Genomic DNA, 19,200 nt, shown 5'->3' on the forward strand with positions numbered 1-19,200 from the left:
TGTGTTTATTAAATGTTTTTTTTTTTAAGCCACGTGCAGCCATATTACGTTCTGTCACCTGTCAAATTGAGCAAGTGCTGTCACTTATTATGAAATTAGTATTACCAGAGGTATGACTGGACTCTGGGGTTTCATCTACCCCAGCTCATGAAGCAAAGGCTGCATGGAGGCTAAAGGCTAAGAAACCAAAAAATTAGGGTGAAGCACTTGCTCATTTCCTCATTCTACTGTTCTTTGTGAAAGTTCAATATAATGTAATGTATAATGCCATTTCTTCAAAATATATACAGTATATATATATATATATATATATATATATATATATATACACACATTATATACTTCTCACCACTCACTCCATTACTGTTTTAATCCAACATCTCAACAGTTGACCCAATGGAGCCAGCAAGCAAGCCAGAGATTAAGTTGATGAAAGATGACAATGATCAAGATCATCCACCATCAGAGCCTCAGATGAGAGGCCAGTGGGCCAACAAAAAGGAATTCATTTTAGCAGTAGTTGGAGAAATCATTGGTCTCGGCAATGTTTGGAGATTTCCCTATCTGTGCTTCAAAAATGGAGGAGGTGAGAGCATGATTTTAAGGCATAAAAGTCTCTCTGTACAGCAGCTACTCAGGAGGAAGATGGAACAGATTGCATGAATTATATCTTGAAACAGTCACAAATTTAGAATTAGAATTTTTATTGATGTAATAACCATCATATTAGAAGTGCAGTGAATTGTGATTCAATTTCTCTCTATGTCTCTCTGTGTCTTTGTCTCTCTATAATCCCACAACATTTTTCCCATAAGGAGTTTTCTTTGTTCCGTATGTTCTGTTCCTGGTTACCTGTGGAATCCCCCTCTTCTTTTTGGAGATATCTTTGGGACAGTTAACCGGTCAGGGTGGAATCACATGTTGGAGGAAAATTTGTCCTTTATTTGAAGGTACTGCTAGCTCAACTGAACCTTCAATACAATAGAATACAGTTTATGCAATATTTATGCATGTTGAATTTGTTGTGCATCTACATTACATTATGTTGAAAATTTAGCATTTGTATATTTGCAGATAATGACATATTTTTGTCAATAGGTTTAGGCTACGGCAATCAAATGATTATGCTCTACTGTGTGATGTATTATATCGTCATACTGGCTTGGGCCTTCCTCTACCTGTTCTCCTCTTTCAACACTGAACTCCCCTGGGCCAACTGCAACAACAGCTGGAACACAGGTAAACATATACAGTATGTCATAAAATTTGGGAAACTGCATTTTGAAATCCATATTTAATATGAACTTCTTTTCCCTTTAATTTGAAAGGTAATTTCTGTCCAACTTTTTTACAAGAACTAAAAGCATACAATAAACGTTTTGAGATGGAAAGTTGCTTACAGGAGAATTTGGTAAGAGGTCATGGATTTGAGTCTGTCTTATGGCCTTTTTCCCACGGCGCAGCCGAGGGCATCACAAGCCAAATTCAGGTCAGTCAGTCAGTCAGTCAGTCAGTCAGGTATGATGATGCACTTCGTCAGATGGCCTCTAGGGGGCGTTTTTGTCTGTGAGATGCAGTGTTTCCCATATAGAGGCACAAAATCAAAAGTTAGTCAGTGTGTAGAAATGGATCTAAATCGATCTCTAATGCGCCTGATGTGCGCATCAAGTCATGTCTGTAATTTGGAGATGTGCAGACCAGCAGCATTGAACTCAATCCACAGAGTCTCCCGGTGTGAAAACAAAAGTGAAACTTAATATTCCACAGTTAGTAACGAGGATTTGCAGACAGTAACTCGTCTTCGCTGCCCTACAAACTTTAACGGTAGGTGACGTCATCGTGTGGTATTTAAGTAACTAGTGGAATTAGGTAATTTTACCTGTCGTAGTGCTTCAGTGCGTAGAACTGAACACATGCGCCATGAGTCAGTACAGGATCTGTGCTTGTTTATGCTTACAAACCAAATTAGACCATTTGAGCTAATTGTAGCCTATCGGGACAAATGTTTAACCACCTTGTCTCTTAAGAGGACAGGCATAAAGTGGATCTGTGAAGAAAAACCCTGTAATTCCATCATCTTTTGAGGATGATCTTCTGTTGCGGTTCTTTTAGTGACCAAATATCAGATGCCACAGACTTTCTGTAGAATCAAAGATAATGGTGGCAACAGATCGCCACAGTGTTAGTTGTTGGAAAGCATAAATGCATACTGCAGCTTTTAGTTACAAAGCTGGCATGAATTGTTGACCAACATGTTAGCAAAATGCCATCCTTACTTGTTATTCTTACTCTCCCACTACAAGAGGACTGCTCTGATTATGGTCAGAATCATTCATCAAATGGCCACATTTAGGGGAATGCAACATCTTCAGTTAAAGAATTCTGGCAGTACGTATTCACAAGAACTCTATGAATGAAGAAATTGTTTTACACAATTGAGAAAGGAAAATGATCCTAAACTTAAATTTCTGTGTTCAGGAGAAGAATCTTGGGTGTGTCTGGAGGAATCGAGGAGATGGGTAGTATCCGCTGGGACCTGGCTGGGTGTCTTCTACTGAGCTGGATCGTCTGCTACTTCTGTGTCTGGAAGGGAGTCATGTCTTCAGGGAAGGTGAGATCTGTAGATAGATATACTGTATATAGGTAACAGTATATATATCTGAGATATATATTCATTACATATGCTTAACTGTTAAAAAATGCAGTAAGTATTTTATGTCCAAACGTTTCTCATTTTTGCATTTCAGTGATAATCTATGTCCTGACTTGAAGTAAAATTTTACCCCCCCTAATATAGTGATTATATATTGGTGGTCCTCTTTCAGGTTGTCTATTTTACGGCTACTTTTCCCTATGTGATGATGATAGTATTGCTGATCCGTGGTCTGACATTACCAGGAGCCATAGATGGCATCAGATTTTACCTCTATCCTGATCCAGGCCGCCTTGCAGATCCTCAGGTGAGGCTAAAGCGTGAATGATGAGTGAGTCACTCTATATAACACTAATATTTCAGCATCACAAACTGTATTCTTGCTTTCTAAAACAGCAATGTAAGATTACTATTTATAGTTCAAACATTTCTATAATGACCTTTAATCAGTGAATATGTTCTAATTAAGTTAAGTATAGCCTATTAATGAAGAACAAACCAATACTGGTGATGGCTACAGGGTTGCATGTCAAATCACACGCCATGACACCCACCATCTCAGACTGCTCTGAAAGGGTTCCTCTTGTTAGAAACCAGTAAGACAAGTATTCCTGTAAATTGAGCTTGGATAAATCAAGCTGACTGCACCCAAATTGGACATTTTAATTGGGTGGAATTCATATAATATTCAGTAAATTGTCATTCTTGTTAATGATTCAGATATGAGGAATCCAAATAAATTGTCATAATCAACCCACAGATCCCCCTAACTCCACGTCAATCCCACCCCAACAGACATATATATATATAACGTCAGTTCTTGTTGTTATATAAGTAGTATGAAGCTGGGCCTTGGACTATTGCTTCCTCATACATCATATTTGATGTATTCCTAGTGGATATGGGGATGGTTATTTCCCCCTGTATAGATTAATGAGTCATTGAAGTTGTTTGTGTTACGTCGTCTTACAGTATGGTAATGCCCGGTTCTAACCACCAGATGGTGCTATTCATGTTATTCAGTGAAAAAGTGAGAAGAATAAAAATAAATGTTCTCAATGTGAATTTAAAGCTTTACCTAATGATAATGACTTAGACATGTAGACCTAACAGGTAATATTAGAGAATTTGCTTATCAACCGTCAGTGCAACATTTGGTGGAAAATTGAAAGGAAAACAGATTATCATTCAGTAGTCTCAGGATTCATGTGGTTTGCCATTTGTCACTTGGCCTTGAGAATCCTTGAAAGTTTATGGATTTGAGGAAAATAAAATAAAGTCTTAAAAGTATTTGAAAATGAATAGATGGCCTTGAAAGTACTTGATTTTTTGTATATTATAATGTATCACCCAAATTCATTAATACACCTCAGCTCTCTGGACCAGGTGGCTATTTGATATAGGAGCACTTTTAAAATGAATTGGACATTTTATTAGGATTAATACGACATGTTGGACGCAGCTTGTTTCCAGGGATGACAGTGACATTTAACATTTCTATGTAATTCTAGCCACATCTAGACTTATTTCTTTGAGAGATCTTTTTGCTGGTTTCTTGTGTTTGTTAACAGATATCAGTCTTTTTGTTGTACTCTGTAGTAACTTCAACTACAGCAACAGTTGATGCTGCACACCTAGCTAGGCGCTGTGGGACTGGACAGCATCTACCACCAAACCAGAGTAATCATACATGTCATGCAGAAACAATAAAACAACTAAAACCATTTCATTGTTTGTTTTCAGGTGTGGATGGATGCTGGGAGCCAGATATTTTTCTCCTATGTTGTATGCTCAGGTTGTTTAGCATCTTTGGGAAGCTACAACAAATACAACAACAACTGCTACAAGTAAGGAAAATAAATATTTGTCTGTCTCTATTTATCTTTCTGTTGTTCACATGACTTAGTATTAATCTTTTTCAATTACAGAGACACATTTGCCCTCTGCCTGTTGAATAGTTTAACCAGCTTTGTGGCTGGCTTTGCAGTCTTCTCTGTCCTTGGCTTCATGGCGTATGAGTTGGGTGTAGACATCTCAGAAGTGGCTGAATCAGGTTGGGATTGTCCATAATGCAATGTTATGGCCCATATGTGCTTTATTTTACTGTGTTGTTTCCTTTACATTCTGTTTTCGTTCAATGATATTAAGTTTTGCTCCTGTTTAATTTCCTGCTTTTTGTTTTGAAAAGTGTATTTGTGTATATTGAAGGGCAATATACCAAGTATCTTTGTGAAGGCTTAGAAGACAGAGTCAGGGGGGAGATTTTGACCTTGACCAGTAGGGGTACATAGTGCCAGAATTAAGTGTCTTAAAGCAGAGGTTCTCAATTGTTTTTCAGCCAAGGACCCCTTACAAGACAGAGAATATACCGGGGACCCCCTCATTCTGATTTGTGATTTTGGGCTATATAAATAAAAATTGACTTGACATGTATGTCCCTTGGAATAATCTGACGTAGCCTATTTTTTACACTTCTATAGTCTTAGTTATGTGAAAGAACAACACAAGAGAAATGTATTAGAAAGATATTAGATATGTATTCAAAATATTTGCACCATCTCAACACAGAATACCCATAAAACAATCAATCAATTAGCTGCAAGTAACACTGTATTTAAACAAAATATCAAAGGGAAATCAAGAGAAAAGTGCTAATTTTAAGTGCATTTCAGAACACACACACACACACACACACACACACACACACACACACCAAGATAAAGTGTTTCACTCTTAGTTTATACCAGGGGTGCTCACACTTTTTCAGCATGCGAGCTACTTATAAAATGACCAAGTCACAAAGATCTACCCACTACAAAAATGCAAAACATAGAATTATTTTCAAATATATTGAGGATTCTTTATTTACAATGTATGTTGATGTACCCTGCGTAACCGCATGAGCCAATATTGCACAACACAACTTAATTAACTATGAACATTTTTTGTAATTACATCAGTTTACTTTGATGACTTGCACTGAATTGAATCAGCCAGGGATGCATAGTCCGGACAGTAGCTGCTGACAGCCAGCCTCAAGCACACTTCCAAATGTTCATCAGTCATGGTGGAACGGTACTTGGACTTAATGATCTTCATGTGGTATTCTTCTTTGGTATTGCGATGGTAGACTGGCAGATGAGGCAAACGCACTTGGAAAATGACATCGTGAAAAAAAAGTCCACCTCCCATTCCATATGAAAGTGATATGTTTTTGTCTTCTTACTTGGTCCAGCAACCCCACTCATTTTTGATGGTCATAAGCTTTCTTTAGTTTTAAAGAAAAAAGCGAGGGCTTAAAATTGGAGATAACTCGCTGACTAGCTTGTTAGTTTTGCTGCACTTAGCGCCTTTTTGCGCATGCGCGGTGACCTAAAGGTCAGAAAAATTTTGTTGTCATCTGACTGGCTGCCCTGTATGTCAATCAAAAAAAAAAATAGACGTCTATTTTTTTAATGTCATGCGATCTACCAATACACTTTTGCGATCGACTGGTAGATCGCGATCGACGTATTGAGCACCCCTGGTTTATACGTATTGATTGATAAAAGTCTAAACATAAAATAAATGCAGGCTATAACAAACTGGACACATGCCTGCATTGCAACATACTGTATGTATCAAGTAGATTGCAAAACATCTGCAACATTGCTACAATCCCAAACCACTACTTTGTTTTGTAACACTCACCATCCGTTGTTGTTGCTGACGGTAGTCCTCGCCCTTCCTCTCAAAAAAAGAGCGGTCTTTTTTTACATAATCTGGACGCTTGGTCTCGAGGTGCCTCTTCAATTTGGCAGGCTTCATCGCCTCATTGGCAAGACACTGCAGGCATATAAAACATTTCGGCCTCCCTTCCACTTCAATAAATCCATATTGGAGATACTCCTCATCGTATTTCCTTACTTTTGTTTTTTGTTTTTCATTTACTTCATTTGTAGCCGTAATCGGTCGTTTTAAAAATCTGTCCATCTTCGTAGCATGCTAGCAGCCGCTGACTGACATACCAGTTATTGTTGTTTCCACGGTAACGGGTGACATGCTTGACTTTTAAATTTATAGATTCATTAGATTAGAACGTAATCTATGAACTATTTTAGATTTAAAAAAATAAAATATTATTCGTTGAACTATGAAGCCTTTTGTAAAAAAATAAAAAATAAAAAATAAACTTTTTTTTATATCATGATAATTTAAATGAATGAATCTGAAAAGTTTTCACGGACCCCCTGGCAGAGTGCCACGGATCCCTGGGGGTCCCCGGACCCCACTTTGAGAACCACTGTCTTAAAGGATACGTTTGGCGACTTTGGACCCATATATAATTTGTCTCTTACATACCTGTAATACTTGGACTCGCAGACAATATTGGCTCCCGAGTCAGCTGTCAGTTGAAACGTGGAGCTCCGTTACTAGGCCTCTCACTGCTAACAATGAGTCCAAACCAGGTATGTCAAAATATCTCCAAAAAAGGCATTTGTAGAGTGAGTAAACGGAAAAGTTGCAAAGTACAAAAATTTTTAATGATCTCTAATGTCATGACACAATTCTGCCATTATGCACACTTGCACTAATCAGGAAGTCATAGAATTATTTTTCTCTGCCACAGCACAGACTGATGTGAGGTGAAAGTGCATTACTGGTGGCGTGATCTAGTTTTACAGAAGGTCAGGTCAGATTGTAAACAGTTGCACATGGAGCCAGGTAAAGTTTGGTAGAAGACTATCCACTGTGCAGACTGTGAAAATAAAGACGGCGGTTGGTCACAATATCGGTTTGACAGACTGGCTTTTTTGGAGATATTTTGACAAACCCCGTTTGGACTGACTGCTTGTTAACGCATGTTAGCGCACTGCATGAGCTCGCCGGTTCAGGTGATAGCTGACTCGGGAGCCAATATTGTCTGCGGATTGTCACTGAATTTATCCTTTAAATACTACACCATCTCTGGGCACAAGCTCAGCAGGTGTTATGTGATTACTCTTGCTCTACTGATTACATGGAATTAGTATACAATGTACAGTATCACCTATAATGACTCTAACATATTTTGGCATCTGTTATGGACCACTTACAGGCCCTGGCCTGGCATTCATTGCCTACCCTCAGGCAGTAGCCATGATGCCTGTTCCCCAACTCTGGGCTACATTCTTCTTCATTATGATTATCTTCCTTGGACTGGACAGTCAGGTAAGGTGTTACCATTAAATTGTGGTAAATAAATGTAGAAAGGATGTAAACTCAAGCAACATTCCCATTGAAGCCCTTCAGTTATTTTTTATTTGAAAAGTAAAAGCACTAATTGTTTACCCACAGTTTGTGTATCTGGAAGGCCTGGTCACATCCATATCAGACATGTATCCATCCTTCTTTTTCACTGGTCATCGACGTAAACTACTTCTGCTGGTCATCTGTGTTGTATGCTCAATTGTTGGCCTGTTGATGGTCACTGAGGTGGGAGTCCATTTTGTTTATCCTGTGTAGTTAAAACTGTTTGGAAATTACCTCTATTTGTAGTCATATCCCTTTGTCTGTAGTTCCCTTTGTCTGTCTGTCTCATGTCTGTATGTTTCTCTATCTCTCTTTGTCATATATGCTTTGCTGTTGGACAGCTTTGCCTGCTGTGGAATGGCAAGTGATTTTGCCTGTCCCCATAAGATAAACATACCTCTACAGCTGAGATTTGTTATTTCAAAGGACCTGCCTCTTTTCTCTTTGTTTCTCTCTCTGTCTCTTTTCTGTCTCTCCCTTTCTTTCTCTCTAATGGACTGTAGGGTGGAATATATATATTTCAGCTGTTTGACTACTACGCTAGCAGTGGAATACCGATAATGTTTTTTGCCATTTTGGAGTCTATTTGTGTAGGATGGATATATGGTGAGTTACAGAACGTTATTATTCAAAGACAATTATCATTCATGGCAGTCATTAATTTGCATTAGAAAATATGGATTTAAAAATACAGTATACTCCAAAGCCACCAATAATACTATCTTGATTTGCGCAGCAACTTTCCTATCAATCGAGCTTACGAGGCAGGGCAGGAGTTTTCAAAGAAATTTTGACCTTCAATTATAATGCCCCCATCTGGCCAATCAGTGTATATTTTTAAACACCAGAACACAGTGTCAAGATTTAACACCCTTCCAAGTTTCTTCAAAGTTGGACCAGTGGTGTATCAGTTATGGCCTGGTTTAAAATGTTGACCTTTATAGCGCCCCCATCAGGTCAATTCATGTTATTTTTAAACGCCAGAACACAGTGCCAAAATACATCAACCCTTGTCAAAATTGGACCATTGGTGTCCGAGATATTGAAATTTTTTACCTTTGAATATAGTACCCCCATTAGGCCAAACACTGTAATTTGTAAGGAGAGTTGAATGAGTGTAGCAAGTTTCATGTCATTGGGATTTAACTGTGTAGGAGTTATGACCTTTCAAATGTAGAAATGTTTCCCATGAATTATAGCGCCTCCATCAGGTCAATTGGTAAAATGTTTTAAACACCAGAACACAGTGCCAAAATGCGTCATCCCACCAAGTTTTGTCATAATTGGACCAGTGGTACCCAAGGTATCCCATTTGAGTTTAAAATTCTGACCTTCAGCTATAGTGCCCCCATCAGTTCAATCAATTAGACCAGTGGTGTCTGAGATGTCACCTGACATATCACATTTGACAGATGGACGGACACAGCCCGCTCCATAGACCCATCCATAGATGTGTTACCACAGTTGTACTAAAAACAAAATAAATGTCTGACTCCCAATGTCCAGCCGAGATTATGTTTCAGCTCTTGTTCTCTTTGATTAAAATTTGAGATTCCTCCATGGTTGTCCAAGGCAGTATAACAGTTTAAGAGATTGCTATTGATGGCTGCATTAGGCCACTGCAGATGCATTTCTTTCATTTCATTTCATTTTGAAGTGTGTAATGGCAGAGTAAATAGTCTATAGTCCAGGCCCTGGAAACATGGTAACCATTGGTAGTCATTTCCACACCAACTCATGAGTCTACGTCATGCTGATGGAAGTAAAATCATTGTTCTAGCTAAACTATTCCAGAGGGATTAATCCAGGCTTAAAGGTCCCATATTATTCAGTTTTCATGATTTTGTTGTCAAATGTACTGGTTCAGGATGACAATAACATTGTGTTTGACATTATGTTTTGCAAACAAATTAAGTTTAGTTAAAAGTTGAATTCATGTAGTTAAATTGAATAATTTTGAAGACTCACAGGCACAAGAGTCACAATACTGGACCTTGACTGGCTGACAACAGCAGCTCCTCTAATTCAAATCTAAACCTGCTGAGTGGAGGCTTTCCAGTGTGTCAGTTCAAATGCTGCAAATGGGGCTGATTGGAAGGATTTCAATAATTATTTAGTGAGGGGAGCCAATCAAAACAAAGTCCAGTTGTGGTGCGTTAGTCTGAAATGGTGGATTTTGAAAAAAATAGCCTAAATTTAAATGTGACTGCTCAAACAAAATCAACCAATCAATTTTAACAATGTCTTTTTTAAACATTTTTGATTATTTGAATATGAAAATTTTAAACCTGTTAAACAAAGTTTTAATGCTATGATACACTGGGCTACTTTTTGGCAACTCTGAATGACAACGGTGCCCAAAGAGTTGCCTCATTATTGTTTTAATCAGAACATTGAACATACATTGCCAGGAAACATTTAAATAGAAATTTGACCATGGGACTCACCCTGTTGCCTGCTGAAATATGCCCAAATATTGCCTAGAATATCACCTTCCTTACATTCAAATATAGATTATTGAATACACAGCACAGGACTTCATGCTTTGAAGGCTGATATGGCTAATATGAATGTCTGTCTCCAAGGTGCTGATCGTTATTATGATAAAATTATGGACATGATTGGTTACCGCCCGTGGCCTTATATGAAATGTTGTTGGAAGTACATCACACCTTCTGTCTGCACTGTAAGTAAATGTATTGTGTATTATTGTTTCTGTAAGCCTCTGAAGGTCTACATTCGGCTTTATCAAAATACTGTATGCCAAAACTATTCAAAGAAAAAATGAATGTGTTATGGGTCTGTATGCATGTATGTGAGTATGGATACATGAATGTACAAACGTGAATGTACGCATACATACAGACCCATAATTATAATTCATTTTTCTTTGCATGTTTTATTTTTATCCCATTACGAAGTCAAAAAATATGCCGTTTAATTTACGTTCTCTGCCTCTACCTCTTCTTTTTTGACAGGGCATATTACTTTTCTCTCTGGTCAAGTTCACCCCTCTGAAATACAACAACACCTATCAATACCCCTGGTGGGGCAACGCCATTGGGATATGTCTTGCTCTCTCTTCGGCTCTCCTGGTTCCTCTGTGGTTTCTCTACAGTATCACTGTAACCTCAGGAACACTGAGACAGGTACTCTATGTATTATGCAAATTACACACATTAGCTATTAGTGCATCTGTGGTGGCCCAACGTACCCTGTTCAGTACAAAGATTTACTTGAGTTGTGAGCTAGTGCTACTGATTAGATTAACATTCAACTTTCAAAAAGTGCTCAGGGACAAACAGGGACTTTTTGTCAACATAACAACAATCCTTCTTTGTTATTTGATTGTAATGATTTTATTAGGTCATCATTAAACTGTGCAATGGCTGTGGTAGTAACCTTAATTGGCCAGTTGATGGCCCTCATGTAACATCATTCCTAAGATGCTACATTGTTTGACATACATTGTTGTAAAAAGACATAATATATCAACAGAGACAGCCCCTAATACAGTAATCACTCAATTTAAAACTATCATTCAACACATAAAACTAGCCAGCTTATGACCTGCAACCTTACAATAATCTTGTATATCAGCTAACTTTAACACAACAACTCAAATACACTCGATAATTATAGTAGTTGAGTCCTGTGTAACTAATTGATTTGATGGACAGGATATCTAGTGGTCTGTGAAAAAGCTGTGCCTTTCAATAACTAGAAAAATTGTAATAACCACACACAACCTTGCCAATATACAAAACTCAATATAGGCCAAACTCATTAAAAGAATGTGCTCAGTAGAGCACAGACCTCCGCCATGTCTGACAATACCTCTTCAGAGACATTACAAAAACCATAAGAAGGCATGGCCCAGTGGTTCTTCCCTGCACATCCTTTTGTCAAAGTTGTAATATGTGAATCTGTTCTGAAGTTATGCACCTTTTGGTGATATGCCACCCCTACCTCCATGCCCCCTTTTGGCCAATCGACATGAAAAGTTAATCAGTTCTTCCTTGGCCCATAACCAACCTTCATACCAAGTTTTTGTGCAAATCTGTGACCAATGTTTTGAGATATCCTGCTAACGGACGGACGGACAAACATACAGACGCAGGTGAAAACATTACCTCCTTGGCGGAGGCAATAAGCTGGCCCCCATCCCACCAAAGCTGGTGGACTACCACCAAATTTACAATCAACTCATACAATAAATAACTATATTATATCTTTATCATGGAAGCCTTAAAGAGAAATGAGAGAGTGTGAAATGTATTAGAAAATACACAATCTCGAAGTAAAACACTGAGAAACAACACAGAATTTTAAATGAAATAGCCTATGTAACGGTATGCTTTTCAAAACCATCACCAATTAATAAAAACTCATCAAATCTTCTCACCTAAATGCACAATGTCAGTTATTAAAAAATGTATGGGTTAATGAAGATTGACTCAGGCAACAACTCATGCACACTTTATTATCACACATACACACTTTGTGTTAAACAAAGTGTGTATGTGTGTTAAACACACATGTATTTTACATTTCAATTGCAATATAATAAATTAGATTATCGATACATTTTTTGTTTTTCTCTATGCCCAATTTATTAATCTCACTCACTCATTAGTCATGATGTTATCCAAGACTATAAACGAAGGACTTGTAACATCCACTGAAATTGTATTCTTTACCCTTACACTGCTGTAGTGATCAAATTGGCACGAGTGTTTCAGTTCAGGTTTTCAATGGGGTCCTATTGTCTTTTACTTTATGCAGTCTGCTCTACTTCTAACCCACCTGTTACAGTGAATTTAGTATGAGAGTGAATTCAGTGGTTAATGTTGGGTTATGTTTTCCTCCCTTCTTCCAGAGACTGAAAACATTATGCACTCCAGCAAGAGACCTGCTCAATGCATCACCAAAGAGGATTCTTGACCCCGAAACACCCCATTCTGTTACAGAGCTGTGTACTTTGACCACGGCTGAAAACCCTATTCCAGTTCTGAGGGGGATTACTTTTAATGAAGACATCAACACTGAGACGCTGTAAGTCAAATGTTGGTGCACTGGTGGTGATTTGTGGTTAGTGTTGGGGATTGAACAATTTGGCACTCTGTGCACTCTGTGGGCCCTCTGTGTACAGAGGGTGAGAAGCCAGAGAAGACCATGAGTGCTCTGGAACAGAATGACCAAATTGTTTAATTGTATTATTATTATTATTATTAATTATAGTACACACAGTATGATAATGAATACAGATCATAATGGGGATTTATGTTTCTCTCCCTCCTCACAGAGAGTGAGAGTGTTATGCACTCCAGCAGAAGACCTGGTCAGTGAATCACCAAAGAGGAACCTCAGTCCTGAAAACATCTGTCATTCACAGAGCTGTGTGCTTTAAACATGACTGTAAAGCCAGTTTTGATGGGGCAGTGCTTGAATGAATACATCAACACTGAGATGCCACAACACAGATCATATTATGTGAAGTAATGCGGCACAAAATTACAAAGTCCTACAGAAATGACCCTTCATCTTTGTTTTATACATTTTTTGTGTTGTTTTTGTGTTTTGTGTGTTGTTTGTGTTGTCAGCTCTCTCTTTACCACCACGGTTCGATACAATGTGAGCATTACTGTAGCTGTTGCACCTAACCGGACAATGTCATTTTTGCTTTATTCAGCCACCGCTTCATATAGCTTCATTCCTTTATGCATACACCGTTTTCCCCTCATGGCTCACCTTCAGACGGTTCACGCTATAGACAAGAAGGGCGAGAACACAACTACGTTAGTTCCTTTTTTAGCCGCTTTTTATTCTATTTTTTCTACCTTAGAGAAGACTGGTCATTATGTGGTCATGACAGCTCCGACGTAGCTAATTAGCCACTTGTCCATTCACCCACCGCCACCTGCTAGCTACATTGAACTAACACTCCTATACTACCTCAGCTCACATGGCTGAGAATAAATTTAAGAAGTGTTTCAGTGTTTAAGAAATGTATTCCTAAGCTTCCCTTCATCTCCAAAATACTGGAGGAAGTAGTAGCTGAGCAGATTCTAGAGGTGACTGAAGGACACAACATTTTTGGTTTCGACCAAAAACAGTACTGTGACTGCCCTGCTTAGAGTTACTAATGACATCCTCATGTGTGCTGATAACAGTGATTATTCCATCTTAGTGCTTCTCGACTTAAGCGCTGCCTTTACCACTATTGATCATGCCACCCTCATTGATAGGCTCGCTATACATGCTTCCTTTGGGCCAGATTTTCAATAGTTTTGATTGCATCTCATATCATTGTTGCACTGATGATACTCAGTTAATTCAATCTATTCATTCTCCATGACTGGCTCCTAACATTAACACCGCTAAAAATCTGGCTGTTGTTTTTAACCAATGCATGAATTTTGAACAGCATATCAACAAGCTGGTTCAATCCTGTTTTCTCCCAATAAGAAACATTGTAAAAATTAGATAAGTGCTATCTGTCAAAGATCTGGAATGTCTAATTCATGTTTTCATTTTCTCATGTTTAGATTATTGCAATAAATACTGTTCTCTTGCCTTGGCCAGGCAGCCTTGGTTTGGCTTCAACTGGTCCAGAATGCAGCAGCCAGGCTTTTATCTATAGGACTAACTGTAGGGCCCACATTACTCCAATTCTCGCCTCGCTGCACTGGCTGCCTGTCAAGTTTAGAATTAATTTTCAGATTCTTTTAATCACTTACAAGGCCATGAATGACCTGGCCCCTGATTCTATTTGTCAGCTGCTGATCTGTGAGCTATTAGATCAGCTGAGTCTGTTGACTCTTTTAAGCAGCTCCTAAAAACCCACTTTTATATGCTGGCCTTTTTGTGAAAAGTGGTTGTATGGGTTTCTTCTTTTTATTTGGTTATGATTTGTGTGTATGCGTGATTTTATGTGGGTATTTTTATAGGTTTGGCCTCTATCATAACAGGATCTGTAAATGTTTGATGTTGCATGTGTTTTACTTTATTGTGTATGATTGTGTTATTTTCAGATGGCTTTTAAGGGATTGTCTCTTCTTAAAGTTCTTTGTTACCATGTGTCCTTTTATGTCTTTCATGTCTTTTGTTTTTATTCTCTCTTTGTGAAGTGCTTTGTAAACTGTGTGTTTTAAAAAGTTGCTATAAATAAAGTTTTACTTACTGACAATAACGCAAATTGCATTCTGTGACAATGGTTGGTAACGGTTGCCAACCTTATGTTTGCTGACGTGGGGACCCCAGAGGAAGCATGGGAAAGGTGTGCAGTGAGATCAAGCAAGACCATGTCTCAATCTGTCTCTGGTGGGTGGATTGGGGCCAGAAAAGATGATCTTCTTACCTGTTCAGTAATTAAGTGATGAGTGATTTACATGTCTTCCTTTAGTGCCTGAGACTGTTTGGGAGTCATTTGTGCAGGTGGATGCAAGGAGTGGGGGTGGAGTTGGTGGTGAGAGGGTGAGGGAGACCCCTGCTGGGAGGAGGAGAGCTTTGTCTGGTGGTGGTGGTGGTTCCTGTAGTGTTATCAGAGTTGTGTTGTGGTACATCACTGCCACCTGGTGGACAGATACGGATAGTATCCTGTAATAGGGTTGGGGTTACTAAATAAAGGTTACCGAGTTGAACACAAGACGTGTCGTCCCGAGTGCTCACTTCTACAGTCCTTCCTTGCCATCGTAACTGGGTTGGAAGTGTGGTGGAAAAAGTTAAGAGTTAAAATTGGATAGAAGTTATTAAAAGTTAAGGACATCCTCCTGCATGACCTGGATTAGCAATTTGATCTTCTCAGCACTGGTCTTTTCCGAGGGGAGGTCTTCTGAGGAGATCAGGTCCTGGTAATTATTACTTTAGCACCTCCGTAAATATTATCCCAAACAGAACAGCCATGGCAATATTTTTTTCCACGCTAACCCAGTACAATATAAGTAGTAATCTGCCATTTTCCAGAAGACATTCCTCGGAGTTTCTGGAGCACCACCTCAGTATCGGTGTCACGGTAAATGTCAGATTCTTATTTTTGACTTGTTTATTTAAAGCAGGTTTACATAGGCTACAAACTATGATGGATGTCACACAGGCGTATTTGTGGTAATTCTCCGTATTGGCACTGCTAGTATTAGCCTATTTTTTTTTTTTTTCACACATTACTGTTTATCCCGTTATCTCGACATTACAAATGAATTGTCACGTGATATCACAATATTTTCTCGAGATTACGTTTTATCTCGTTATTTTGAGATAACAAAATTGGTGTTCTCGAGCTCCCCACTTAAATATCCTGATGTCTCCAGATGAAAAAAACATATTTTGTAGTATATGTATATAGCCTACCTCACTTCAATATCACATTCCTGTTCGGGAATTTTCTTGACATAAATTATAGACTAGCCTGTAATTAGTTTCACTTTCAGCAAGTACTACGTGAATTTAGTAGCTACAGTTTGGCTTGCTTATGGGCTATATCTGGTTAATGGTTATTATATCTGTTCACATCAGGTTAAATTCAGCCAGGTTAGCACGGTCTTTTGGCTTTGAGGGAAAAGGGTTATCTTGATGGAGAGAACATTACGCCAAACTCCATTCAAAAATCTGGCAGATTAATGTTGCCTTGCTCATAGGCAAAGGGACATATCATTTAGGCTAACACTTCGTACGAATGGTTATGACCTATCCATTCGGCATTCATCCAGTCCACATTTCCCTAGTTGAGTAGCCTAATGAAAGTGAGAATAACACAATTCTTAATAATAATGGAACTTCATTCTAAAATGTAACTACAGAGCAAATTGGATAGTTCTCTAGAAAACTAGAGCCAGCAGCTTTGTCTCTCCTCAGTAGACCTATTGCTTATTCTGAATGTGGTGGTGTGTCTGCACCAAGGAGGTTCTATATTAACTGCACTCTGCAGCTTGGTAGGCGACTGTTGCCAGGTGACGGAGTCGCGAGTGGGGAGGCGGCGGGAGGGCGAGAGTCGGGCCGAGATTTAAAAATGGCTTCTTCCTCTTCTTCAAGCCTCCCGTCAAAGTAGAGAGAGAGGGAGACTGAGGGAGAGATTGTGAGATATTGCCCTGAATATGAAGCCGAATAAGCGTGGCTTGTCAGCGTTGGAGAGGATGAAAACTAGTATTGAAACTGAGCCAGCCCATTTTACAGGTTCATCACTTGACGATAGCAGGAAGAGGGCTGGTCTAAAATCTCAGTTTAGATTCAGTAGACCTCAGTTGAGGTTTGAACTATTTTCATGAACACAGTTTTGTAAGTCCTAATTACAAATCACATGAAAGTTATTTCAGTTCACTAAGAAAAAAACAAACATGACAGACGTGAATCATTATAGACCTAATTCAACAGCAATTCAATTAATATGAAAGCAGAAAGGAGACAATTACATATATATTAATTACAATATATGAACATGTAATTTTCATTTGGAGGCAGTCCAGTCAGTAACAGAAACTAACACTCTTATTTGGCGATGTAATTTCTGAACATGGCCCTCCAACTCTGAGTTAGACCATCATGAGGAATCTATGGCAACTAGTAGGCTATCGTTTCATTAGCAATAGAAAACTTGTTTAAAACCAAATGAATGAGACATTGTTCATATTTTTAGTGCAGTGATTGATTTAGATCTTTATTGTATTCAGCCATTCATGTATGTTATTGGCTGATACTTTTTCTATTTAACAATGAATAAAATACAGCTCGACACCAATTTCACTTTGGCCAACAGAGCTGAAGTTTACAAATGTTATATCCATATTGTTAAATGACAAATCCACCCTAAAACAGAATTCATATAATGCTATTCATATAATGCTATTGCTATCCTATGGATTTGTGAACATTAATACTGTAATAAACTTTAGCTGTTGAAGATTTTAAGATAGCATAAAGCTGCCACCACCTTTGTTAACCCGGTCTGGTCCGGTGTCAGAGGCAAGAGAATATTCACCACACAGACAGATATATGGTACAAAAAATAGCCTTTATTGAAGATACGAATTCATTAAAACTACAGCTAGACAACCCAAAGCAAAAAGCCCCCACAGAGGTCGACCCCTAATAGGCACAGGCGGCCACCCTACGACCCTACAACACACAGCACTGCAAGTGAATTAGGATAAACTTGGCACACACCCTGGCAGAAACACTGCACACAGTACCAAACGCACAGCAACCCATACACTGCACACTAATGAAACACGGCATCAAAATGCACATCAATCAATAAGGACCACTCCAAACTGTAGGCAGGTCAGAACCATTTCTACCAATAGGGGGAGGCAGAGGGCCCCCTTAGCCACCAGCGTTGCCTCTTAATGGGCCCCTGGCAGGGTGTCAAATCACTAAAATCTGTTTTTACAATAAATCATATAGACCAAGACAAAAACAACTCTTAACAAGACAATATATAAACACTTATCTCGCCCCGTCTGGCGATAAGACCCCCCCGTGGGGCGCGAACATAGAGCCTCCCGTAGAACCAGGAAGCGCCCACAGAAACACTCGCTGCAGCCAGGATGCCAAGACAGTGACGGCAGACGACCTGCTTGAGACGGCGTGACGGCGTGAGGTGATGTGTGGAGTCACGATGATAACAGCCCCGTGAAGCACAGGCAAAGGCACATACTAGTCCCCGGTCCCTCTCTACCTAAAGGAGGTGTCCAGTCTCCCCTCCTAACACAGGAACGGATCCCCTGCTTGGCTGTCTTCACTGTCGGCAACACTAAAAGTTGCGAACAGCACCCTCCCGCCACAGTGCCACAGCCACAGCCACGGACAAAAGCAATTCAGTCTCTCTCACGCGCCGTCCGGCCGTTCAATGCCCCTCTTATTCCAGTGTGATCCTCCCCACCCCCCTGACACAGGTGAGAGTCATCAGTCATCAATTCTCCCAGATACGCGGGAATTCTTCCCTACGAGTGTCCACAGGGAGATCGAGACCCTCCCCCACATTTCCTCACTACAATACGTAGTCGTGAACTCGAGAAACATCTTGTGATGATGCTATTATTAAATCCTGATCTCTAATAACGTAGAAGAGTAGAGAAAGTAGAGAGTAGAGAAAGTAGTAGAGAAAGTAGTAGAGAAAAGTAGAGGAGTAGAAAAATAAATGACTAAGGCATTTCTCTGCTTCCATAGGAATCAATATGTGGCGATGCGCAGGATGTGTGATGTTTCAGGAGACTATGGTCCTCTGTAATATGTATGTATACAGTACACAGTTAGTGGGGCCACGTCATGGTAATTATTAA

General features: G+C 39.2%; 1 pseudogene across 1 annotated transcript; it reads left to right on the forward strand.

Annotated features, from left to right (window-relative positions):
- The first annotated feature begins 474 nt into the window (after window positions 1-474).
- Window positions 475-15,353, forward strand: LOC144542105 (sodium- and chloride-dependent GABA transporter 2-like; annotated as a pseudogene). The gene is made up of 15 exons (XR_013507100.1): window positions 475-586; window positions 816-950; window positions 1,099-1,239; window positions 2,304-2,388; window positions 2,479-2,611; window positions 2,826-2,960; window positions 4,397-4,500; window positions 4,582-4,706; window positions 7,731-7,843; window positions 7,970-8,107; window positions 8,428-8,530; window positions 10,510-10,610; window positions 10,903-11,073; window positions 12,804-12,979; window positions 13,230-15,353. The product of XR_013507100.1 is annotated as a sodium- and chloride-dependent GABA transporter 2-like (transcript).
- The last annotated feature ends 3,847 nt before the right edge of the window (window positions 15,354-19,200 follow it).

Source organism: Centroberyx gerrardi, chromosome 13, assembly GCF_048128805.1.
Source record: "Centroberyx gerrardi isolate f3 chromosome 13, fCenGer3.hap1.cur.20231027, whole genome shotgun sequence".
NCBI lineage: Eukaryota > Metazoa > Chordata > Actinopteri > Beryciformes > Berycidae > Centroberyx > Centroberyx gerrardi.